This window comes from Miscanthus floridulus, chromosome 14 (assembly GCF_019320115.1).
Source record: "Miscanthus floridulus cultivar M001 chromosome 14, ASM1932011v1, whole genome shotgun sequence".
In the NCBI taxonomy this organism is placed as follows: domain Eukaryota; kingdom Viridiplantae; phylum Streptophyta; class Magnoliopsida; order Poales; family Poaceae; genus Miscanthus; species Miscanthus floridulus.
The window spans coordinates 17,908,180-17,934,876 of record NC_089593.1 but is presented as its reverse complement, the minus strand read 5'-3'; positions in this window follow the sequence as shown (position 1 = coordinate 17,934,876).

Sequence of the window (26,697 nt, the reverse complement as noted above, 5' to 3'; positions counted from 1 at the left end):
GGGAAGATCACTTGTTTCATGGTCATCAAAGAAGCAAAATAGTGTTGCATTATCAACCGCCAAAGCCGAATACATATCCGCCGGTAGTTGTTGTGCACAAATACTTTGGATGAAATCCACTTTGAGTGACTTTGGAATCAAGTTCAAGAAAGTGCCATTGCTATGTGACAATGAGAGTGCAAAAGTTAACCAACAATCCGGTTCAACATGCAAGAATAAAGCACATTGATGTTCGCCACCATTTCATAAGAGATCACCAACAAAAAAAGGGACATTTGCATTGAGAGTGTAGGCACCGAAGATCAACTTGCCGATATATTCATCAAGTTATTGGATGAGAAAAGGTTTTGCAAGCTAAGGAATGAGTTGAATATATTGGATTTCTCAAATATGTGTTGATGCACCTCCCCACTTATATGACATGCCTCTCCTTCGAGCAATCCAACATAAAAGTTGATTGGCATGTCATACATACTTGCTAAGGACATGTTTAATGTATCTAGACATCTTTCACATTTACTAGGCTCATTCATGAAAATCAAATTAATTTGATAATTATATGGTACCACTATTGCTTCTATGCTTGATTTGGTCTAATGGTAGCATATGACATGTTTGTGGGCTTGTAAACCTAGTGTTTGATCTAGAAAATAAGCTCTAAATGTTTAACTCAACATGGTACAAGATAACTCTTATTTGGAGGTGTGAAGAAGCTTGTCCTTGGATCAAACTGAGTTAAATATCTTTGGCAAATGATCTAGATTGGACCAAATTTGGGAAAATGATCATCACCCCATTGATTGACATTGATAATCTCAACCTATCTACATTTAAACCTTTGTGGTCATTGATGACAAATGAGAAGAAATAGTGTACAAAGATAATGAAAAGACAACAAGGGGGAGAGAAACAAAGATATAAGTGATAGGGGGAGAATTTGACATAGGGGGAGAGATATGGATCAACTAAAATTTAAAATTTTTGTAAGCACACAAGTAGGGGAAGCAAGCTCATGAACTTGTATGGTGCATTTGAATGTGTATTTCATATGTTTGTTTGCATGGCATAAGTTTTAAATTTCAATAACCATGCTTGTGTGGTGTATGCTAGTTGTAGGTTTGAATGATGAATGAAAAACTAGTACGCATAGGTTAAGTAACTAGACTCATGCTCACACTATGAAAACTAGACCCTTACTTCTAATATTGATCTCACGATGTATTCTAGTTTTTGTGTATGTCTAGTTACTAATGGTGCTAAGGATGGTATATTGGTGCACTCCGATTGGTATCACGCTTCAAAGGTCCATCTTTTATACCTTAGCATCATTTGGCAGATATTGTCTCCCATATTTTCTATCTAAGCATATGTGCAAGCTATAATCTAAACTCTTAGCACATATATAGGGGGAGCAATTTATACCATTTGGGGCTCATAAAACTTGAGCATATCTTTTTGCACATGGTAAATATGTTTGGACAAGCAACATGGATTCAATTAAATTTCAATTCATATCTTTGTGTAAGGGTTGTCATCAATTACCAAAAAGGGGGAGATTGAAAGCTCTAGTTTGGTTTTTGGTGAATTGATGAAACCCTTAGTGCTAATCTAGTTTATCAAAGTGATTATGAGATAGGTAGCACTACTCCAAGTGATGAAGCAAATGAAGATCATGACATGGTGATGATCAAATGCTTAGACTTGGAAAAGAAGAAAGAAAAAGAAACAAAAAAGCTCAAGGCAAAGGTGAAACTGATAGGAGCTTTTCAGTTTAGTGATCGAGACACTTAGTGAGTGTGATCACATTTAGGATCGATAGCCGTAATATTAAGAGGGGTGAAACTCGTATCGAAATGCGGTTATCAAAGTGCCACTAGATGCTCTAACTCATTGTATATCCATTTATGATCTAGTGGAGTGCTAACACCATTGAAAACATTTGTAAAAATATGCTAACATATGTGCACAAGATGATACACTTGGTGGTTGGCATATTTGAGCAAGGGTAAAGAAGATTGAGTTGAAAAGGAGTTAGTCGCGCTGGTCACAGAGTGACCGGACGCATCCGGTGTGTCTATCGGACGCGTCCGGTATTCTATCCAGACTTCAGGTGTGCCTGGACGCAGCGACCGGATGCTGGACCGTACGCAGCGATCGAACGCGGTCCGATATTTGGACCTGAGGTGAGCAACTAAGTGAAAGTGACCAGACTCTGGCTCAGTGGAGTGACCGGGCGCTGACGAGTTACTGTTTAGCGTCAGGTCAAAGTGATGTAGGCCGAGACTGCTTTGCAGAGAGCGACCAGACACGTCCGGTCGCCATATCAGACGCGTCCGGTATGAATCAGGGAGTCTCGGGTTTGGCGCTATAATTGATCGGACGTTGGGAGCATCCGGTTTGTTGTGACCGGACGCGTCTGGTCGGCCTAGAGCGGTTCTGGGAGCTCTCTAGACTTGAATAGATGAGGACGTAGCGTATAAGAACCTGAGAGAGAGAAGAGTAGAGAGAGCATGAACCCAAACTTGTATCCAATTACTTTCTAAATTTTAAGTACTCCCCGGACTAATTCGGTGCTCTTCTTCCTTTCTCCTTCCCCACGTCTGTGCTGCTCACATGGCAATCTGTGCGTGCGCGACGGGCTGCGGCTGAGACCGTGACCGTCCCTTAGCCCTTGTTTAGTTTCAGAAATTTGGATTTTGGGTTACTGTAGCACGTTCGTTTTTATTTGGCAAATAGTGTTCAAACATAGACTAATTAGGCTCAAAACGTTCGTCTCGCAATTTCCCACCAAACTGTGCAATTAGTTTTTCTTTTCGTCTACATTTAATGCTCCATACACGGGCCGCAAACATTCGATGTGACAGGTACTGTAGCAACTTTTTAGAAGTTAGGGTGAAACTAAACAAGGGCTTAGTCCGTAGCGGCGGGGGAAAATGCAGCATTCCACTGTAGGTTCGCAGTGGTTCAGACTTCAGAATAGCAAAATGCTCTGCCGCGGAGATTTCCTTGTCGATGCTTGCATGTGCATGTATAGTGTATTGGACATGTTTGTTGCCGAGTATAATCGTTGCACGGTAACGTCGATTTCGTCCAGAGAAGGAAATATAAATTTTGGGACCTGATAGACTAATATAGTGCTAAGTATGCGTAGTGGTTTAAGACCAGTAGAGTTCCCAATCTTACCTCCCAATACTTTTTGACGAGTTGAAAATTTTTATGGTTTTGAAAAGAAATTTGTAACCCTCGGAGATGCTCTTAACATCTTTTTTTTTTTAAAGTAGTAGCATGTGTCCTGGTAACTAAACTAGGTAGGTTTGAATATTTGGCACTTCTTTCACTCCCTATAATAATGGGCTACTGCTGTAGCACTGCACATTCAAGAACGAGTCCTGGATAGGATACACAGAAGCACTGTTCCGTCATCCGTGGATGCGGAATATATAGGGGGAGACAAGGGCTCGTAGTACTGCAAGCTACAACATTTATGAACACGATAAAAATGGAAGATTCGCACCGTGAACGTTCCAATTCGTGGCCATGCGCGCGCATTGCTCTATTTTCCAGTCTTTTCCCTCTCACCCCCCAACACACAATTATGTTTAATAGTCAGTCATGACTAATTTAGATAGGTACAAAAAAAAAAGTGTATAAATTTGGAGACCGTGACAATCAAAATTACTTATCTTTACTTTCTCTCATTTCGACTACGCAGATGATTTTTACAATCGCATACCCTTTTCTTCAAGGGTGGTTTATAGCTTGATAAAACCGTCCATGGATAGAAATCTTCTGATTTTTAGGGGTGTCAATTGCCTCTGAAAATAGATGTCGAACAAATAAATTCATGTCTTTTTAAATTTAATTCAGATGGAAACAAATGGTATATCAAAAGTCTAGAGCTTGACGAGATCTAAAACTTTGCAATTGTCTACCTTTTCTATTTGAGATCATTTATGGGCCCAATTTTGTTGAATTTTTGGATCTTGAAATTTATTTATTTATATTTTTATTTTCCAAATGACATTGAATGGAGACACACTATACCAAAACTATATTTTTCAAAGAGATTTAAAACTTTATAGTTGAAATATTTTTAATTTAAAATTGTTTATGAGCCAAAATATTCAATACAAAAATTCATAAAAGTTAATATAAAAGGATAGCATCCTATATATTTTAGTTACCACCAATTACTTTATATACTTTTCCATCTCCATTCTATTTTTCCCTTTATATTGCACCTACACATTCAACTTTTTATTTGGCTTGGAAATCCATCACTTCATGCATATATGAGCTCTCCAAGCTTGAGTTTATTTGTCTATATTAACAATGAAAAAAGGATAACTTTGAAGCATGTAGAGAAGTGTTTTGGTATTTCTTATAATGATATGTGTATGCCATTTAGTTTTAGAGGTTGCTTTAGGTTATGTTTTTAAATGTAAATTATATTGAAGGGTTACTTTGTATTTTTTTTTCATGATGGCATATGTGAGCTAGGAATCTAGATGATGATCAGAGGGGCTACTTTACATAATGATGGTGGTGAGTAATCTGGGTCAAGATTTAATGGGTTACTAGACTATTCTTAAATGACATATATTGAGTAGTTTTCTTTATATATATATTTTTGAAAGATCCGAGGACATATGTTCCGGCATATGGTGAGCAGTGTTTTCGTTATATTTTTCGCTATATAGAAAGCGGAACAATTATGATGGCTATTAATATTAATAATGATTATAGTCTATCAAAAAGTTATTGGTCATATGTTTGTGGTATTTATTCGAATATCTAGGTTTAGAGGTCGATGTGTGCTTGCTTTGACATCTTAAGTTGGGAATGGTTGATCTTAGGCTGGGCTGCTACTGAGGACTAGACTTTTCAGTGTAGTTCTGGTTGTGTGGTACGGTGTCGAATACTCAAATTTGCCAAATTAAATCGGGTTTATGAACTTAATCCCAGAGATATATATGTGGTCAGCTATTTCGGGTTCGTGTGATTGCTGATTCAGGACCGGGTTGAGGTGCTGGATTCTGGTATCGGATTTTGTGCCCATCCTCGTTGTTTGGATCCGGGGACTATTAGTCCCTCTCACACGGGACGTTAGGCCAGTCTCAATGGCGTTTCATCAGAGTTTTATGGGTATTAAATAGGCTGATGTGGCACCGTATTGATGAAGAGAGAGATGATAAGAGTTTTATGGGAGTATAGAGAGTTTCATGGGGATGAAACTCTTCTGCACTATTTCCAAAATATGGATGCATTGGTAACAGGGCCATGAAATCCCCATTGAGACTGGCCTTAGGAGAACTAAATATGAGCTAATTATAAAACTAATTGCACAGATGGAGACTAATTCACAAGATGAATTTATTAAGCCTAATTAATCTGTCATTAGCACATGTGTTATCGTAGCACCACATTGTTAAATCATGGACTAATTAGGCTTAATAGATTTGTCTCGTAAATTAATATCCATCTATGTAATTAGTTTTATAATTAGTCTATGTTTAATACTCTAAATTAATGTCCAAACATCCGATGTGACGTGGACTAAAACTAACTTCAGTGAGGGGTATCCAAATTGGTATTTTGTATCGGACAACATTTGATCAGTTTTGACTATCGCCCTATTCGTTTGGCTGATAAGCAATAGCTGAAAGTACTGTTGGCTGATTTGTTGTGAGAGAAGTACGGCTTATAAACCAAATGAACAGGGCGTATGAGTGTGGGAGTGGCTCCTCATAGCTAATAAAATAAGCATTTGAAATGACATCTTTCATACAAAATTGCTGATTAACTTGTAGTGCGACGAACGCTTCCAGTTTGGATTAGAGAGAATTAGGGATCATATCCTTGAGGGTTACAAATTAATTGAACCTCTATGTATGTAGAGCAACAGTTCTGAGCAGCCAGGGCCTAGCCTAGCACCGGCGGATCAATTAACAACAGTAGTAGACAAATAGAACATATACACGAAATTTTTTTTATCGCCTACATATATACTGCCACCAAATGTGACGGCGATCGATCGGTAAACGCGCGAAATTAAAGCGGCTGCTGTAGCTGTGTGGGACGGAAATCATGCAGAAGTGGTGACGCGCTGTCGTGGGCTGGTCATTCAGTCCCCATGAAATCCTGGCAAGCGTACAAAGGAGCAGAGAGATCGGCCGGTTTGACCACCCCGCAACTGACGCTCGCTCTTGGCGTCTTCCTTCCGCAACGCGCGCCTGTAGCTGATGTTCGTTCTCTCTCGATCGGTCGTGGCGTCGTGCCGTGCCTGCATATGCCAGGCTCCTCTCGCTCGTTGCCTTGCCGTGTGCTGAGCATGCACTTCGCATGCGTGCGTGCAGCAGGAAGAGTCGCCGAGACTAGCAGGTGCCAGCCTTGTTCAGAGATTCAGACTTGAGAGGCAGAGAGGTAGGCAGAGGCGGAGCAGAGAAGGGGGTGTGTAGCGTTTTGACAATGCCGATGATATGAAATGCACGCTGTGCACACATATTTTTTGAGTTGACAAGATCAACAGTTCTTTTGCAATAAAACAACTGTTCCTACTGATGTCATTAAGGACTAACACGAAGAAGAGAGTACAAACAAATAAAACACTAACCAGTAATTATTACTATCATTTATAGGCTACTTAAGGGGATTATATAGTGGAGGAATGAACTAGGGGGTTTTCCTTTTTTTTTGTTGGCTGGGTGGGTGGGGGGAGGTGAGACCGTGTAGCTAGTTTTGTTTTTTCACGAACATACGCCGGGGCACAAATATTTCATTAAGAGGAAAGGACCGTATAGCTAGCTTTGTGCTCAGCAAGTCAGCATCTGGGACTGGGAGAGCCTTGGTAATTCAGAATTCAGAGAGTCGATGTGAGCTGATCACAAGCACTGGACGTATACCGATCATATAATTTTGGACTGAAGCGAGAGGTATATACAATTATACATGCATGCACATCAGCATTCAGCACATGTGCACCTAGTTTGATATGCCTGCTTGTACACCGACCGTCTCTATCTTACAGCTAAAGATCACATGGATATATATGTGTGGTTGACCTCGACCACGTACTCCCTCTCTCTCTCTCTCTCCTTTTTCATTTCCCGATAAAGAACTTTGATTAAATATATATTAAAAAATATTAATATTTATAGTACATAATTATTATTATTAAAAAGATCTTTGAATCTAGTTTTTTAATAAATTTATTTGAAGATATAAATGTTGCACATATTTTCTACGAATCGAGTCAAACTTACGGTACACATCAACGACGACAGTTGTTTAGGTACGGAAGAGTATATAACATACTGTTGATACAGTAGTGTGTCTCGGTGTGGCAGAAAGTATATCAGATGCGAAGAAACTTCAGGACTGCCGCTACAGCTTTCCGTTGCATTGAGATACTACGTTACATACGTCTACGTGTAGTAGCTCCCGGCCGATCCTCGTAGTTCGTGAATTCTGTGATCAAAGATGATGCCGTGACTACTAATATAATGCTGCAGTGAGCGTGCTATTATACATTCGGCATGTTCGCTTATCGTTTATGTGGCTTATAAGCCGGATGATGCTGTTTTGTTTTGAGAGAAAAACGCTATATCATGACTGATACGATCCGGCGAACGCGGCGATTGTTTTCAAGGAGTTTTACATGTTATCTATGTATTATGTGTGTGCACGATGATTTGATCCGAAATAAACACCACATTTTCCTCGTGGACGCGGACCCGCATGCAGTCCCCAAATGTGTCCCGTATTTTTTTTTTTAATTTTTATCAGATGCACCGGCAGACTACTAGCTAGTCCAATTATTATTACCCAACGAAACGCCACGATCAAGAATCCCCATTTTACAAATATATAATTCATATATATACATAGTATATACGCAAAGTTAATCATTGGCTGTGGTCCAATTGACGCTTTTTTCCGATCGATCGAGATCCACACGTCGAACTGCATGGACAACGGCTTGGCAGCAGCAGCAGCAGTAGTTAGACGAGAACGACTGGTACACCATGCATCGATCCAGACGTAAACGCTGCACTACCTGTGTTTTTTTTTTCCGTTTCAATGGCAACTGTGCAGTCTGTGATGTACGCCGTGCGCTGGGCAGTCATCGTCACCCGCTAGCTGCACGATGCACACGGACACGGTGCGGCTCTGTAGCATCATGTGCCATGCCACGATGTTCCGGTCACCCTCATGTATACAGCAACGACGCAATCTGTAGCAGCAGGCAGCCAGTCGCGGTCGCTTCGCATATGCATAATGCAAGTGTACTCGCTCCGTCTAAAAAAAAATGTAAATTGTTTTTTTTTTGAGAAAAATCTCAAATTACTAGATTATCTCTCTAAATTGATTATTATAAAAATGTTTTTTCATAATTTTATCTAATGATACTTATAAACGCAACAAATATTAGTATATTTTTGTATACATTTATTTAAATTTGATATTTTTGTCGACTTTTCAGAAGAAAAAAAACGATTGTTTTGGATGGTGGGGCTGCCTGCTCAGCTCTGCTTGTGCTGGTAGTTACTAGAAAAATCTAAAACATGATTACACAGGTATCATTTTTGGGCCGACAAACATACACTGTGTTGAGCTGTGGAACCAGGTGTAATTGCCGGCCAGGACCTCGCCCGGTGCTGGCCTGTTGGGCTTCTCCCATGGGCCTCAAAAGCTAAGTGACTCCATACCACACACACGGCCCAAATGAAGCACACGTACGTACTGGGCGCGTCGGCGCCATCGGGCATCGGCTTCGTTGGGGGTATACGTACGTTACGTTTTTTTTATGTATAACAATACGTACGTTACGTTAGGGCATCAATGCGATGTACGCCCATGCATGCGCGCGTATGCAGACGAGACGAGACGGTGGGGGAGGAGGTCATGCGAGCCGGCCATCGGTACGTGTGCCACTCTCGTCTATGTAGGTCCGTGTGCACCATCATCAGCGGTGTGACGATTTTCATTAATTTCCCATTCGCATCACGTACGCGCCGCTATATCCATTATTATATTCCATCCATCCATACATCTTCGAACGGTCGACGACGTGTGCGTGCGTGCGCAGGTACGTTCCTATGGCTGTATATATGTTTTGTTGGAACCCGCAAGAAGGGACTCTCTGGAGTTCGTGTGGAATACGTACGTATTTACGAGCCAGCGGACTAGTAGCTCTTTACGGAACATATATACGTGTGTTCATCTCATGTAAGCAGGTACACTGTTAGTGTACACGTATAAAAGGCCTCTATTTTTTTAGAGAACTTGGTGAACGTACATATAATTTTTTTTTCATAAAGAGAGAGAGAGAGACTTTACAAGGGTCACAAAAGCAAAGCATAAAAATGATGGGAAAAATATTAAGGTCCTTTTTGACGAGGTTTCTGTTGGGGCTAAATCTAAAAACCTACCAATCGAGCACACATACGAGAATGGTTTCTAAAGCCAAAACTAAGTCAACTGGAGCCGTTTTAAGGTCAAAGATATTCTGGGGGCACAAGTCAAAACCACCAAAACGTGCTTTTTTTTACATTTGTCTATTTTTGGAGATGCCCAAACACTACTAAAGAGGGTCTAAGTAAAACACCCGAAGCCAACTCAACTCAACACACCTGACCTAAATGTCCGAAGGCTGAGACAGTGAACAACAGTACCATGCACATAGCCACCAAACAAAAAGACCAACAAGAGGTCAATCGAGGTGAGAGCCATGGGGAAAAGTAAGATTCTACACCTCCTAGAAGGAAACAGCACTAAGGGTGCCTCCATATTGTCAATCCATCTATGCTCAAGTGCGCAACCACAGCACCAACAAAAGTTATGTAAAGCTTTCACCCATGACAACCCCCAACTCCAACCATGCACAAAATCCACCGAAGACCAGCGGGCATAAGTCCACTAGGTGGTTATATATGAAGGCGGGGGAGTCCACAGAGAAATGATGCGGTTCACACATAGGGCATAGGTGCATAGTCGAACCGCAACGAGTAGAGCTTGACAACAAGAGCCACATTAGAATCACCCAAATCTCCATACACCATCACCAACCATAGCCACATCAACACTACATTGAGCTAGATCCCTTCACGTGGAATGGTAATGACATCATCACATCATGCTATGGCAACAATCGCGCCGACAAAAACCGCCACAAGCATGAGCACCAATGCGGCCAAAATGCAAGCAAGCACCATGGAGAAAGCTAGTGGCCATTAGCAGCAGCAACCAATATGGGTTGAGAGCTTTGGATGGGCAGTGCTAGAGATATCAAGGGTAGCCTTGTTGGATACGAGATCCCTATTGTATTTCTTGTTATGTACAAACTCTCCATACATTGCACCTATTCAAGTGCATCCATGGATTGTTTTGCACTTTTAACTAGTTTATGAGTCCATGTACAAACGTAAGAGACATGAGTATTTGAAGTTGATGGATAGATTTAATACCTATATAGATATTGTGCTATTTTCTACCCGATCGTGAAAAACTTACCGATTGGTCTTATTTTTTCTCGGGTGGAGATAGGGCTATTTATAGGGGCTTAGCCTAGACCCCTAACTGGACGACTTTTTTTTGGAAAGACCGTCATCATCTAGTGATGTAGCTTCGCCTTTGATTTTTCACCCATAGCCATAGTTTTTATCCCTCTGCATCACACCTTGATGTGTCTTCAATATGTGTTCATTAAGACATTAGCTTAAGTTATGACAGATCTTGTTACCTCCCATGTCACATAACGTCATCAATCTAGATTTTGACTTTCAAAATTTTGATCGTATTAGTTGTGTCAAATTTTGTACACACTTGAAACTGTTGTGCTTAATGTACATTCATTTCAAGTTTTCATTTTGTTTTTTTTAAAACAGTATGGCATACCTTGAAACTCTTGATTTTTTTTCTTGAATACGCAAAAAGATTTGCGTATCATTGTATTAAGAAGAAGAGTTTAAACATACAGACAACGCGTCTCTGTCGAGCGTAGAAAGGTTGACCTAAAACAACCATAGCTGGACCATCCTAGCAAAAGACCTCTAGTTTCAATATTACATAAATGGAAAACAACCAAAATCGACGCAACGGTGTGACCTAGGAGGTGGCCTTGCGTCTTCGCAGCTGCCTGGACGAGCCCTTTCCACCGTCTGGAAAGAGCGCTTCCAACGCTTCGGCGTTGGACGCAGTTAGGTTGCCGTCAAATATCTTATCAAAGGCTTCCAGCTCCGACGCGGATGGCGCTGATGGATCCTTGGTGTAGCCCATACGCTGCATGATCAACACCTCACCTCGCTTGGAATCAGGTACTCGAGAGAGGCTCTAAGCCGCCAAGCGCATGCTCCATAGCAGCATCACCGGCTTAGTAGGAGGCTACTTAGGAGGCTCACGAATAAGTAGAGAGTCGACCTTCTTAAGCACGCGCCTGGTGAAGCTCTTGAGGCCGCGTGCGATGGAGCTATCGTTGACGTCTACTATGCAGACCTCTCGAGGCGGCGTACTAAACATGTCTGCAACCGCCGCGGGCTTGGTCGGACCAAAGCCAGGCAGGCCGCCCACCTCGTCCTGTGCAGGCGCGTCAGCGCTAGAGGTGGTCTGCGCGGCCTGAAGCGACGTGACCTAAGACTGACCATCCTGGAGTGGCAGTGGAACTGAGTCTGCTACCAACTGAGTGGGGTGGGAGACCATCGTCGAAGTGGTGCAGGTGCTCGCACCGGTGGTTGCGAACGAGGCTGCAACCTCCTCCAGCATCGGGTCCTTCGAGACTTCGCGTGTGGCGTGCATGGTGTCCGAGTATGGTGAGAGCAACAATGGATCGAGCTCGGAGAGGCCCCATATATGGCGCATATCGCTGGTCGGCTCGTCATGACCATCCTGAGCAACACGGTCGGTGGTGGCGGTGGAGGCCGTTGCGTAGCAGTGTCGTCCCCCTCACCCATCACCGACGTCTCCGGCGTCTCCGACGTCGATGCCTTCGAAAGGTCCTAATGGCTAGAGGGGGGGGGTGGTGAATAGCCTAATAAAAATTTCTACAACAACACTTAATAAAATGGTTAGACAATTAGGAGGCGAAGCAAGTGTTGCGCTAGCCTACTAAATATGCAAGCCACCTACCACAATTCTAGTTTAGATAGTATATGTAATCACACAATAGCTATACCACTAAACTAAATTGGTGTGCTCTCAAAAGCTAACTAAAGAGCCACACCAACAAAACTAATAAGCTCTCACAACTAGCTACACTAAAGAGCTTAATAACTAGTTTGCGGTAATGTAAGAGTATGAGCAAGATTGTTATACCGTCGTGTCGAGAAAAGAACCAATCAATCACAATGATGAAAACCAATGTAGACCAATCACCTCGGAATCAAATGATGAACACAATGATTTTTTACCGAGGTTTACTTGCTTGCCGGCAAGCTAGTCCTCGTTGTGGTGATTCACTCACTTGGAGGTTCACGCGCTAATTGGCTTCACACGCCAAACCCTCAATAGGGTGCCGCACAACCAACACAAGATGAGGATCACACAAGCCACGAGCAATTTACTAGAGTACCTTTTGGCTCTCCGCCGGGGAAAGGTCAAGAACCCCTCACAATCACCACGATCGGAGCCAGAGATAATCACCACCTCCGCTCAACGATCCTTGCTGCTCCAAGCCATCTAGGTGGCGGCAACCACTAAGAGTAACGAGCAAAATCCGCAGCGAAACACGAACACCAAGTGCCTCTAGATGCAATCACTCAAGCAATGCACTTGGATTCACTCCCAATCTCACTATGATGATGAATCAATGATGGAGATGAGTGGAAGGACTTTGGCTAAGCTCACAAGGTTGCTATGTCAATGTAAATGGCCAAGAGAGTGAGCTTGAACCGGCCATGGGGCTTAAATAGAAGCCCCCACGAAATAGAGCTGTTATACCCCTTCACTGGGCATAACACGGGCTGACCGGACGCTCTGGTCAGTTGATCGGACACTGAGCCCCCAGCGTCCGGTCGCTCGCAGTCAGCCACGTGTCCTGACTTCAACGATCATCAATCTTGACCGGACGCTATGCCTGAGTTGACCAGACGATGAACACCTAGCGTCCGGTCGTTTATAGTAAGGTTCCAAAACCGACTTTTGCCGACCGGACACGTCCGGTCATGCTCGACCGGACCCTGCGAGCGTCCGGTCACACTGTGACTTCTTATTGTGCAGACCAACAACACGACCGGACGCAACCCTTCAGTGTCCGGTCGCTGAGCGACCCAGCGTCCGGTCCTTTAACCGACGCCAGCATCTTTGCGACCAACTCTATTACATGTCAAACTTCTTTACTCTTGCTCAAATGTGCCAACCACCAAGTGTATCACCTTGTGCACATGTGTTAGCATATTTTCACAAACATTTTCAAGGGTGTTAGTTCTCCACTAGATCCTAAATGCATATGCAATGAGTTAGAGCATCTAGTGGCACTTTGATAACCGTATTCTGATACGAGTTTCACCCCTCTTAATAGTATGGCTATCAGACCTAAATGTGATCACACTCTCTAAGTGTCTTGATCACTAAAACAAAATAGCTCCTATGGTTTATACCTTTGCCTTGAGCTTTTTGTTTTTCTCTTTCTTCTTTCCAAGTCCAAGCACTTGATTATCACCATGGCATCATCTTCATCATGCTATGATCTTTGTTTGCTTCGCAACTTGGAGTGTGCTACCTATCTCATGATCACTTGATAAACTAGGTTAGCACTTAGGGTTTCATCAATTCACCAAAACCAAAACTAGAGCTTTCAATCTCCCCCTTTTTGGTAATTGATGACAACCCTTATACAAAGATATGAAATAAAATTCAATTGAATCCATGTTGCTTGCCCAAGCATATTTACCATGTGTAAAAGAATATGGACAAGTTTTATGAACCCCAAATGGTAGCAATTGCTCCCCCTACATATGTGCTAAGAGTTTGGATTGTAGCTTGCACATATGCTTAGATAGGAAATATAGGAGTCAATGTCTACCACATGATGCTAAGGTATAAGAGATGGACCTTTGAAGCGTGATACCAATCGGAGTGTACCATTATACCTTCCTTAGCACCATGATTAGCTTGATACCATTTGAAAATATACCACATGGAAATATTTGGAATAGATACCACTTGATAATACTAGAGAATGAAATCACTAGATAATCTATTCATGCTAGTTTTTCATATTATCATTCAAACTTACAACTAGCATGCATCACACAAGCATGGATGTTTAAATTTAATACTTGTGCCATGCAAGCAAACATATGAAATGCACATTCAAATGCATCATCCAAGTTCATGAGCTTGCTCCCCCTACTTGTGTGCTCAAAATTTTAATTGATCCCTTTCCTTTTTAACTTCTCTCCCCCTATGTCATATATCAAGTATATCTTTATGTTTCTATATCTTTATGTTTCTCTCCCTTTATGATATTTCTCCTCCTTTTTCACTATTTTTACTACTATCTTTGTTTCTCTCCCCCTTTGTCATCAATGACCACAAAGGTTCAAAATATAGATAGTATTACTGGTAGGGTCGAGATTATCAATGTCAATCAATGGGGTGAGGATCAAAGTTCCATATTTGGTTCAAACTAGAATATATTCCAAAGATATTTAACTCGATTTGATCCAAGGACAAGCTTCTTCACACCTCCAAATAAGGGTTATCTTGTACCAAGTTGAGTTAAACACTTAGAGCTCATTTTCTAGATTAAACACTAGGTTTACAAGCCCACAAACATGTCATATGCTATCACTAGATCAAAATAAGCATAGAAGCAATAGTGGTACCATACAATCATCAAATTCATTTGATTTTAATGAATGAGCCTAATAAAATGGAGAGATGACTAGATGCACTAAACATGTCCTTAGCATGGATGTATGTCATGCCAATCAACTTTTACCTTGGATTGCTCGAAGGAGAGGCATGTCATATAAGTGGGGGGTGCATCAACACATATTTGAGAAATCCAATATGTTCAACTTATTCCTTAGCTTGCAGAACCTTTTCTCATCCAATGGCTTGGTGAATATATCGGCAAGTTGATCTTCGGTGCCTACACTCTCAATGCAAATGTCTCCTTTTTATTGGTGATCTCTTATAAAATGGTGGCGGACATCAATGTGCTTTGTTCTTGCATGTTGAACTGAATTGTTGGTCAACTTGATTGCACTCTCATTGTCACATAGCAACGACACTTTCTTGAACTTGATTCCAAAGTCACTCAAGGTGGCCTTCATCCAAAGTATTTGTGCACAACAACTACCGGCGGATATGTATTCGGCTTCGGCGGTTGATAATGCAACACTATTTTACTTCTTTGATGACCATGAAACAAGTGATCTTCCCAACAATTGACATGTGCCCGAGGTGCTTTTCCTTTCAACCTTGCATCTCGTACAATTCGAGTTAGAGTAACCAACTAGCTCAAACTTAGCTCCTTTGGGATACCACAAACCAACATTTGGTGTATGCTTCAAGTACCTCAATATTCTCTTTGTAGCCTTCAAATGACTTTCTCTTGGTGAGGCTTGAAATCTTGCACACATACATACACTAAACCTGACATCCGGCCTAGATGCGGTGACAGAGTAGGCTTCCAATCATAGACCGATACAACTTTTGATCCACCATATCTCCACTTGCATCACTATCCATGTTGCCATTGGTTTCCATTGGTGTGCTAATGGCTTTACTATCATTTATGCCAAACTTCTTGATCATGTCCTTGATATACTTTCCTTGACTCACAAATATACCATTCTTCAATTGCTTGATTTGAAGACCAATGAAGTAACTCAATTCTCCAATCATGGACATTTCAAACTCATTAGCCATCATCTTTCCAAACTCATCACAAAAGTCTTGATTGGTTGATCCAAATATGATATCATCAACATAGATTTGCAACACAAATAGATCTTTTTCAATCTTCTTAATGAAAAGAGTGGTGTCAACCTTGCCCATTGTGAACCCTTTAGAGAGTAGGAAGTCCCTCAATCTCTCATACCATGCTCTAGGTGCTTGCTTCAAGCTATACAAAGCCTTCCTCAACTTGTACACATGGTTGGGCTTCTTGTCATCTTCAAAACCGGGAGGTTGCTCAACATATACTTCTTCATTGATGTAGCCATTGAGAAATGCACTCTTTACATCCATTTGATAGAGCTTGATGTTGTGGGCACAAGCATAGGCCAGCAAGATTCTTATTGCTTCCAATCTAGCAACCGGGGCATATGTCTCTCCAAAGTCAAGACCTTCAACTTATGTATAGCCTTGTGCTACTAATGTTGCTTTGTTCCTTACTACTATCCCATCTTGATCTTGCTTGTTTCTAAAGACCTATTTGGTTCCAATCACATTGTGTCCCTTTGGTCTTTCTACTAATTCCTATACTTGATTTCTTATAAAATTGTTTAATTCTTCATGCATAGCATTTACCCAATCAACATCCTTCAAAGCCTCATCTATCTTCTTTGGTTCATTGGATGACACAAATGAGAAGTGTTCACAAAATGATGCCAATCTTGATCTAGTTTGCACACCTCTTGAGATATCTCTAATTATAGTGTCTAATGGATGATCTCTTGCAACATTGGTTGATTGGAGGATTGGAGCTTGATTGCTTGCACTTGCTTGATCATTGGGTATAGATGATGTACTAGTCACTTGATCTTGTTTATTGTCATGAGATCCACTTGTACTAGCTTGAGTTGAATCATCTTGCTCATTTGAGTTGGAGAGCACTTGCACTTGATCATCTTCATCATCATTTACTTGCCTAGGCCTTAATTTACCAATATCCATTTTTTCATGGCATTTGAGAGTTGAATGTCTCTAACATCTTCCAAGTTCTCATTCTCTACTTGTGAAATCTTGGTTTCATCAAATTCAACATCATGAACTTCCTCAAGAGTACCACTATCCAAATTCCAAACTCTATAGGCTTTGCTTGTAGTGGAATACCCAAGTAGTAATCCTTGATCACATTTCTTGTCAAACTTTCTCAATCTTGTGCCTTTCTTCAAGATATAGCATTTACAACCAAAGACCCAAAAAATATGCAATATTGGACTTTCTACCATTCAAGAGCTCATATGGTGTCTTCTCTTTCAATGGGTGACAATAGAGGCGGTTGCTACAATAGCAAGCCGTGTTGATAGCTTCGGCCCAAAAAGATTGACTCACATTGTACTCACTAAGCATAGACCTTGCCATATCAATGAGTGTTCTATTTTTCCTCTCAACAAGGCCATTTAATTGTGGAGTGTACTTGGCCGAGAATTGATGTCTAATTCCAAATTCATCACATAACTCATCAATTCTAGTGTTCTTGAACTCACTACAATTGTCACTTCTAACTCTCTTGATGGTTGTTTCAAACTCATTGTGAATACCTTTGACAAATGATTTGAATGTTGCAAATACATCACTTTTGTCCACTAGAAAGAATACCCATGTGTATCTAGTGTAGTCATCCACTATCACAAAGCCATATTTATTTCACCAATGCTAGTGTATTGTATTGGCCCAAACAAATCCATGTGCAATAACTCAAATGCTTTACTAGTGCTCATCATGCTTTTCTTAGGATGGGTGTTTCCAACTTGTTTGCCGGCTTGATAAGAGCTACAAAGCTTATCCTTTTCAAACACAACATCTTTCAAGCCTTTAACTAAGTCATGCTTAACCAATCTATTCAATTGTTTCATTCCAACATGATCAAGCCTTCTATGCCATAACCAACCCATGCTGGACTTAGTGAACAAGCATGTGGACAATCTAGCTTCACTAGCATTGAAATCAACCAAGTATAGATTCTCATATCTAAAGCCTTTGAAGATCAAATTAGAGCCATCTACACTTATGATTTCTATATCATCTACCCCAAATATGCATCTGAATCCAAGATCACACAATTGAGCCACGGATAGCAAATTGAAATTCAAGCTCTCTACTAGCAACACATTGGATATGCTCATGTCATTGGATATTGCAATCTTACCAAGCCCTTTGACCTTGCCTTTGCCATTGTCACCAAATGTGATACTATCATAACCATCATTGCCATTGGTGTTGATTGAGTTGAACATTCTTGCATCACCGGTCATGTGTTGAGTGCACCCACTATCAAGAACCCAATGCCTTCCTTCGGCTTTGTAATTGACCCACAAAAGAAGATCAATTCTTTTTAGGTACCCAAACTTGCTTGGGTCCTTGAAGGTTAGTCACTAAGCTCTTTAGTACCCAAATAGCTTTCTTCTTTGAGCCCATCCATGGTTTACCAATGAACTTAGCCTTCACACCATTTGTACCCTTAGTAAGCATATAGCATGAATCAAGTTTAAGGGAGGATACATTAGTATTTTTACTCTTGTTTTTGCACTCTTGCTCTTTATGACCAACTTGCTTGCAACGAGTGCAAAACCGATCATTGTTCTTCACAAAACTAGTCTTGTGAGGAGCAAAGGCCGCCTTGCCTTTCTTAGGGGTATAGCCCAATCCCTCTTTATAGAGAGAAGCTCTTTGGCTACCCAAGCACATAAGTAAGTGGTCCTCACCACCGTACGCTTTAGCCAAGGTGTGAGTGAGCTTATTGACCTCCTTCTTGAGGTTCTCATTCTCAACCACTAGTGATGCATCACAAGTGAAACCATCACTACTAGATGAGGTGGAAGTGGATATACTACAAGAAGGATTAGTAGGAGCAACAATGATAGGTATAGATAGTGATGTATCAATTAAATCACAAGTTACACCTACATCACAAGTTTCAACATGCTTCTTTTTATCTTGTTCATTAAGCAAAGTGGAATGAGCCTTTTCAAGCTTTTTGTGAGCCTTGCCAAGCTTCTCATGGGCTTCCTCTAGCCTCTCATGAGTTGCTTGGAGCTCATCAAGGGCTTGCTTAAGGGCTTTTACCTCCTTATTAAAGCTCTTGCATTCCCTTCTCTTAATGTCAAAGTGTTCTTTGGCATCTTCTAGCATGTCAAATAATTTATCCTTAGTAGGTTCATCATTATTACTATCACTATCATTTTCATTTTCATGTTCATTATCATCATCATATTCTTCATCACTTTCATCATCACAAGATTGTACCTTAGTGGCCTTAGCCATGAAGCATGATGAAGAGTCGAAGAGAGAAGGCTTCTCATTGATAGCAATGCTTGCAAGAACCTTCTTCTTGGTGGTCTTGTCATCATCACTATCATCATCACTTGAGGAAGCATCACTATCCCAAGTGACCACATATGAACCACCCTTCTTCTTCTTGAAGCTCATCTTGTCCTTCGTTTTCTTTTCCTTCTTGTCCTTCTTCTTGTTCTTCTTCTTGTCATCATCATTGTCACTATTATATGGGCATTGAGCAACAAGATGGTCTTTGCTTCCACACTTGAAGCACCTTCTTGACTCTTCTTTGTTCTTGGATGAAGACTTCTTTCTTCTAGCACGATAGCCTCTTCTTCATCATGAACTTGCCAAATCTCTTGACAAATAGAGCCATCTTCTCATCATCATCATCATCATCCCATGAATCATCATCCTCACTTGATGTTTCTTGCTTAGCTCTACCCTTGGATGATGTGGCCTTGAATGCCACGCTCTTCTTTTTGTCATCCTTCTCATCTTTCTTCTCCCTCTTTTCTTCCTTCTCATCATCATCTCTATAAGCATCATCGGTCATGATGTCTCCCAAGATTTGGTTTGGTGTCATTGTGTTTAAACCGGTCCTCACTAGCAAGGTGACCAACATGCCAAATCTTACGGGCAAACATCTCAAGAACTTATTGGAGAAGTCCTTGTCCTCTATCTTCTCACCAAGTGCTTTGAGATCATTGACAATCACTTCCATCCGATGGAACATGTCCGGCACACTCTCATCTTCCTTCATCTTGAAGCTTGCAAACTTCTCTTTAAGAATATATGCCTTTGCACCCTTCATGGCTTGAGTGCCCTCAAATGATTCTTCCAATTTCTTCCAAGCTTCATGAGCCATCTCAATATTCTTGATTTGCTCAAATGTTCTCACATCAATTGCATCATGAATGGCACTTAGAGCAATGTCATTGTTTTGGAGAAGCACTTCTTCGGCCACGGTGGGATTTTCTGGATCCTCAATCTCAATTTTGGTTTCTACCACCTTCCACACCTTTCTATTGATTGACTTGATATGTGTGGTCATCTTTGACTTCCAATAAGAATAATTTGAGCCATTAAATTGGGGTGGCTTCTTGGTGTTGTTGATTTGAGCCATTTTAACACCGAAGGTTATTAAGCCTCAAATAACGGTGACCCCAACTCCGATATCACTTGAAAGGTCCTAATGGCTAGAGGGGGGTGAATAGCTTAATAAAAATTTCTACAACAACACTTAATAAAATAGTTAGACAATTAGGAGGCGAAGCAAGTGTTGCGCTAGCCTACTAAATATGCAAGCCACCTACCACAATTCTAGTTTAGATAGTATATGTAATCACACAATAGCTATACCACTAAACTAAATTGGTGTGCTCTCAAAAGCTAACTAAAGAGCCACACCAACCAAACTAATAAGCTCTCACAACTAGCTACACTAAAGAGCTTAATAACTAGTTTGCGGTAATGTAAGAGTATGAGCAAGATTGTTATACCGCATGTGTCGAGAAAAGAACCAATCAAGCACAATGATGAAAACCAATGTAGACCAATCACCTCAGGACTCAAATGATGAACACAATGATTTTTACCGAGGTTCACTTGCTTGTCGGCAAGCTAGTCCTCAGTTGTGGCGATTCACTCACTTAGAGGTTCACGCGCTAATTGGCTTCACACGCTAAATCCCTCAATAGGGTGCCGCACAACTAACACAAGATGAGGATCACACAAGCCACGAGCAATTTACTAGAGTATCTTTTGGCTCTCCGTCGGGGAAAGGTCAAGAACCCCTCACAATCACCACGATCGGAGCTGGAGACAATCACCACCTCCGCTCAACGATCCTTGCTGCTCTAAGCCATCTAGGTGGCGGCAACCACCAAGAGTAACAAGCGAAATCCACAGCGAAACACGAACACCAAGTGCCTCTAGATGCAATCACTCAAGCAATGCACTTGGATTCACTCCCAATCTCACTATGATGATGAATCAATGATGGAGATGAGTGGGAGGACTTTGGCTAAGCTCACAAGGTTGCTATGTCAATGTAAATGGCCAAGAGAGTGAGCTTGAACCGGCCATGGGGCTTAAATAGAAGCTCCCACGAAATAGAGCCGTTATACCCCTTCACTGGGCATAACACGGGCTGATCAGACGCTCCGATTAGTTGACCGGACGCTGAGCCCCCAGCGTCCGGTCGCTCGCAGTCAGCCACGTGTCCTGACTTCAACGGTCATTAGTCTTGACCAGACGCTACGCCTGAGTTGACCGGACGCTGAACACCTAGCGTCCGGTCGTTTACAATAAGGTTCCAAAACCGACTTTTGCCGACCGGACACGTCCGGTCATGCTCGACCGAACCCTGCCAGCGTCCAGTCACACTGTGACTTCTTACTGTGTAGACCGACAACACGACCGGACGCAGCCCTTCAGCGTCCGGTTGCTGAGCGACCCAGCGTCCGGTCCTTTGACCGACGCCAGCATCTTTGCGACCAACTCCATTACACCTTAAACTTCTTTACCCTTGCTCAAATGTGCCAACCACCAAATGTATCACCTTGTGCACATGTGTTAGCATATTTTCACAAACATTTTCAAGGGTGTTAATTCTCCACTAGATCCTAAATGCATATGAGTTAGAGCATCTAGTGGCACTTTGATAACCGCATTCCGATACGAGTTTTACCCCTCTTAATAGTACGGCTGTCAGACCTAAATGTGATCACACTCTCTAAGTGTCTTGATCACTAAAACAAAATAGCTCCTATGGTTTATACCTTTGCCTTGAGCTTTTTATTTTTCTTTTTCTTCTTTCCAAGTCCAAGCACTTGATTATCACCATGGCATTATCTTCATCATGCTATGATCTTTGTTTGCTTCGCAACTTGGAGTGTGCTACCTATCTCATGATCACTTGATAAACTAGGTTAGCAGTTAGGGTTTCATCAATTCACCAAAATCAAAACTAGAGCTTTCAGCCTTCCTCCACCGCCTCAAGCCGCACTCGAGGCAACTCCAACCGCGCGGGCCGTGTGCTAGGAGGCTGGCGGGTTGCCGCCATTCGAGGAAACTCTTGATTGATATAGTGACATAAATAATAGTCATTTAAACATGTACCATGGGACTAAAGATTCTCGGTGGAGCTTTAAGTGAGATATAGGAGGGTCCAATAATGCTAATCTCAAGTGAAAATATGAATATTTAAGTGTAATAGCCACTGCTTACTCTAAAATAATCTCAAAAACCAAGTAGGTTATGGCCACCTTTGGTTTACACTAACCTCCTCACCACACACAGGATGTTGCATTTCCTCTATCTATCAAAGAACATATGTGTGGTTGTATTTAATTTGTTTGATAGCCAATAGAGAGCATTTGCGTTATATACTACTAATATAGATATGTCATAATGTTTTCAGTAAAGTTTGTATGAATTATCTGTGATTGTGATAGGTATATGAGTCATTAATGAAACACCTAATAAAACATATAAATATACATTTGTCACTTATGTTTGTATGTATATTTGATCTACATAACGGCTTGACAAGTATGTTTACTTTAAGTTAGCTTTTTTATATATTATAATTATAGCATACTGTAAGTGGATAATTCAGAAACATATGTCATCACGGGTAATGTCGTCGATGGTTATTTGAGATTATACTTCATAATGACAGGTAGTTTAACTGAATGGAGTATGTAGTACTTTATGTTGCTTCTCATCATAATGACGGAGGCGTGTAATTTTTTAGAAATAGAATATTATCGGATATTGCCATAAATGATTAGAGTCTACAGTATATTGAATTCAAACATTTTTAATTTTGTGAAGACCTGTATGATCTATCTTATTAATATTCCCCTAGCGTGTCTAGTAAAAATCAGCACCAATCAATCACTAATTAATTAACCGTACAACAAGATGGCTTACGGCTTGATCGCCAGGCGGATCACATACATAATCGCACACTTGCTGCGTGCCGTCTGCCGTGCATGCTACTAGCTAAAAGTGTATGTGGTCATGGGCTCATGGGTACGTATGGGAGTAGGGAAATGTGGGTGTGTTGGTCGGAAGAGGGAGCCATGCATGATCCATCCATCCATCTCAGCTGCTGAGCGAGACTGATCTGGAGTCGATCTAGGGGCTGGTGTCTTTTAAACCGTGCGCGTACACTACTACAGATATCATTTATAGGGGCGGCTCAAGACCATTTATAGAGGCGGTTTGATCAGCCGCCCCTACCAAACCGTCTCTACAAATTATGCATTTGTAGAGGTGGTTCCCAGACCGCCCCTATAAATCAATTTGTAGAGGCGGCTGGTGTTATCAGCCGCTCCTACAAATTGATTTGTAGGGACGGCTGTAGTACCAGCCGCTCATATAATATCTATTTGTAGGGGCGGTTCAGTTTAGAACCGCCTCTACAGTACATTTTTCTGTTAATTTTTTTTCAAATTTACAATTCAAATTCGACCAGAACCGCCCTGTTTGTTTCCGTGTATTCCCGCGTTCGTGTTGCGAGTGAGCGATCAACGTTCCGAACCGCGTTCGCCTAACGTCCCACCGAACGTCCCGCGACCAACGTTCTGAACCGCGTTCGCACAAGAGTATTATATAAACTACAATTACAAGTCCAATTCACAAGAATATATACAATCCATCATTAAATAGACATAATTCACAAAGTAAAACCAATGTCAAATTCCATACACATTGGTATCAACGGCATAGAGCTAGCCTTTCGGTCTCACGAAGGTGTTGGTACTGAGGATTTCTACCTAAGTCAGACTCTCGGTCATGGTAGGTACCTTTAATGTGTACAATCTGATCTAATATGATGTTACAAAGGTCGCCGACGAGCTCTAAGAGTTGGTCATCCTTGTATGGGTCTCTTTTCATTTCTTTCTCTTCTTTCCACTACAAGTGAACAAGTTTCGTTTTAGTATTTCATACCATGTACGAAGTTTTTATACTATGGGTGAACAAGTTCTATGAAGAGGTGCCTTTAAGGGGTGTCTTCTGTAGGCACCGGTGTTACTCATCATAGAACATACATAGTATCCACAATGTACACTCCCAGACTTCTGCTTGGGGCACTGTGTGTTTTGCATATGGAAATGTTAAATAATGCTTTTGATAGCCATGTAATGGAGTACTAAAGAAGTAAGTTACACTTACCGCACATAGTATTTTTATAGCCAGCTTTTTCTTCCTTGATGGATCATGCCTTCCGTGATGTTTAGTGACATAGAACCTAAATGTCATGTTCAAATTATTTTAGTAAATACAACTTGTTAGTATCCAAAAGCGAACGTTACAAGTATGTATATAAACATATAAGCTAATGAGGATTGTCGATATGTATACGTCTTGAGAATCGATATGAAGTCTGTGTATGTCACCGGGTCCCTATCTATTGAATCAAAGACCCATGCCATGCTCCTCCCGACATCAACGCCTATACAAATCCAGTGGTTGCTGCATGGATTTAATCATAGAACTAGATAAGCTCTTTTGCATCGAATAAAATATATCGAACAAAGCTTTAAGTATAGAGTTGAACTTACTCGAAGTTGTATGGTAGCCATATAGTAGAGTGTTGTTGGAGAATTTTAAAAGCCAGGGCAATGTATGCCGCAACCTTAAGGGACTCTTCCCTTAGTTTCGCCGTATGGATGTGCTCTTTCTCCCGAAGGGTCTTTTCAGCAGCTAGCTCTTTGGCATCCAGTTTCTACTGTTTAGGGTAATTAAAATTTGTTTGTGCTATAGTTTGAGGGTCTATATACCCGGTTTTCACACTTGGCATTTGTTTGACAATGTGCACTTGCATTCTACAAATCACGACGTGGGTTAGTTACAACAAAATTCAAAGATTACATTCATATCATATTGGGAGGACAAGGACTTACATGCACCACGTGTGAATTAGATTCATCTCCATTGCTCCGAGGTGAAAGCATGTTTGCATGTCATTGAAGTCAAAGACAATTTTCCCGGCTGGGCTTCCAAATGTGCCGGTGGGGAAGCATGCTTGTACGAGGTCTATGCTCGTTGGTAGAACACGCAATTACCAATCATGGAACCTTCTCATTTCAAGTGGTAGGTGCTGGATGTCCCGGTTTGGTAGGAAGGGCTTGCCTCTTTCATATATTTTCGGGCAATCCTTTGACCATTTGATGGCATCAACATTTGGATACTGCTTTGCTATTTGGTGGAGTTTGGTAGTGACGGCCTCCTCAGAACCCCGTGAAGTGAGTTTTTTAACTTGGTTCTCAGGCTTGAATTGGTCATGGGAATACCACTTGTGCACCGATGAGACATCTTTCATCGGAACATAAACTAGTCTTATGGTGATTGGATGCTTCTTTCGAAGTTCCCATTCAGGCACGTCCTCATCTTCTTGTGCATCACCTTCTTCAGGGGCACTCGTTGTTCATGTATCGGTTGTGCTTGTTGAGAAGACTGTGGCATCTCATCATGCACTTGCTCGGTATGAGCTGGAGAAGGTTGTGGCTTATTAGACACATGCTCGCTAGGAGGCGGGGAAGAATGTGGCATCTCAGGAATGTGGTGGTCACGAGACGGTGAAAATATCTCCCCGACCTCAACAACTCGCTCCAAATTTAGGAGAGGGGGATGGGGCGAAGAAACAGTCAATATAATGTCCCATTTGTGCCAGAGGATGAACTGCCCCATAACGTCTCCATTAGCCTCAGGTACCGGGTGAAGCTGTGGCATCATGTTTAGCTGCACCATGTCTTTCTGCACTTTTAGACCATCCTTTGACTTCCCTGTATCCATCAAGGTAGCAATGAGACTCTCAAAGACATTCTTCTGCACGTGCATAGCATCAATGGCATGGGGGACCTTGAAAGCTCTAGTTTGGTTTTGGTGAATTGATGAAACCCTAAGTGCTAACCTAGTTTATCAAGTGATCATGAGATAGGTAGCACATTCCAAGTGGTAAAGCAAATGAAGATCATAACATGATGATGATGCCATGATGATGATCAAGTGCTTGGACTTGGAAAGAAGAAAGAGAAAAACAAAAAGCTCAAGGCGAAGGTAAAACCATATGAGCTATTTTGTTTTGGTGATCAAGACACTTAGAGAGTGTGATCACATTTAGGTTTGATAGCCGTACTATTAAGAGGGGTGAAACTCATATCGGAATATGGTTATCAAAGTGCCACTAGATGCTCTAACTCATTGCATATGCATTTAGGATCTAGTGGAGTGCTAACACCCTTGAAAATGTTTGTGAAAATATGCTAACACATGTGCACAAGGTGATACACTTGGTGGTTGGCACATTTGAGCAAGGGTGAAGAAGATAGAGTCGAAGAAGAGTTAGTCGCGCTGGTTACAGAGTGACTCGAGGCGTCCGGTATGTGACCGGACACGTCCGGTATTTTGGTGACAGACTCAGCGACCGGACGCGTCCGGTGTGAATTAGAAAAGGCAGTATTCGGCAGAGCAGCCGATCGGACGCTGGCAGCGTCCAGTCCAGTATCACTGGAC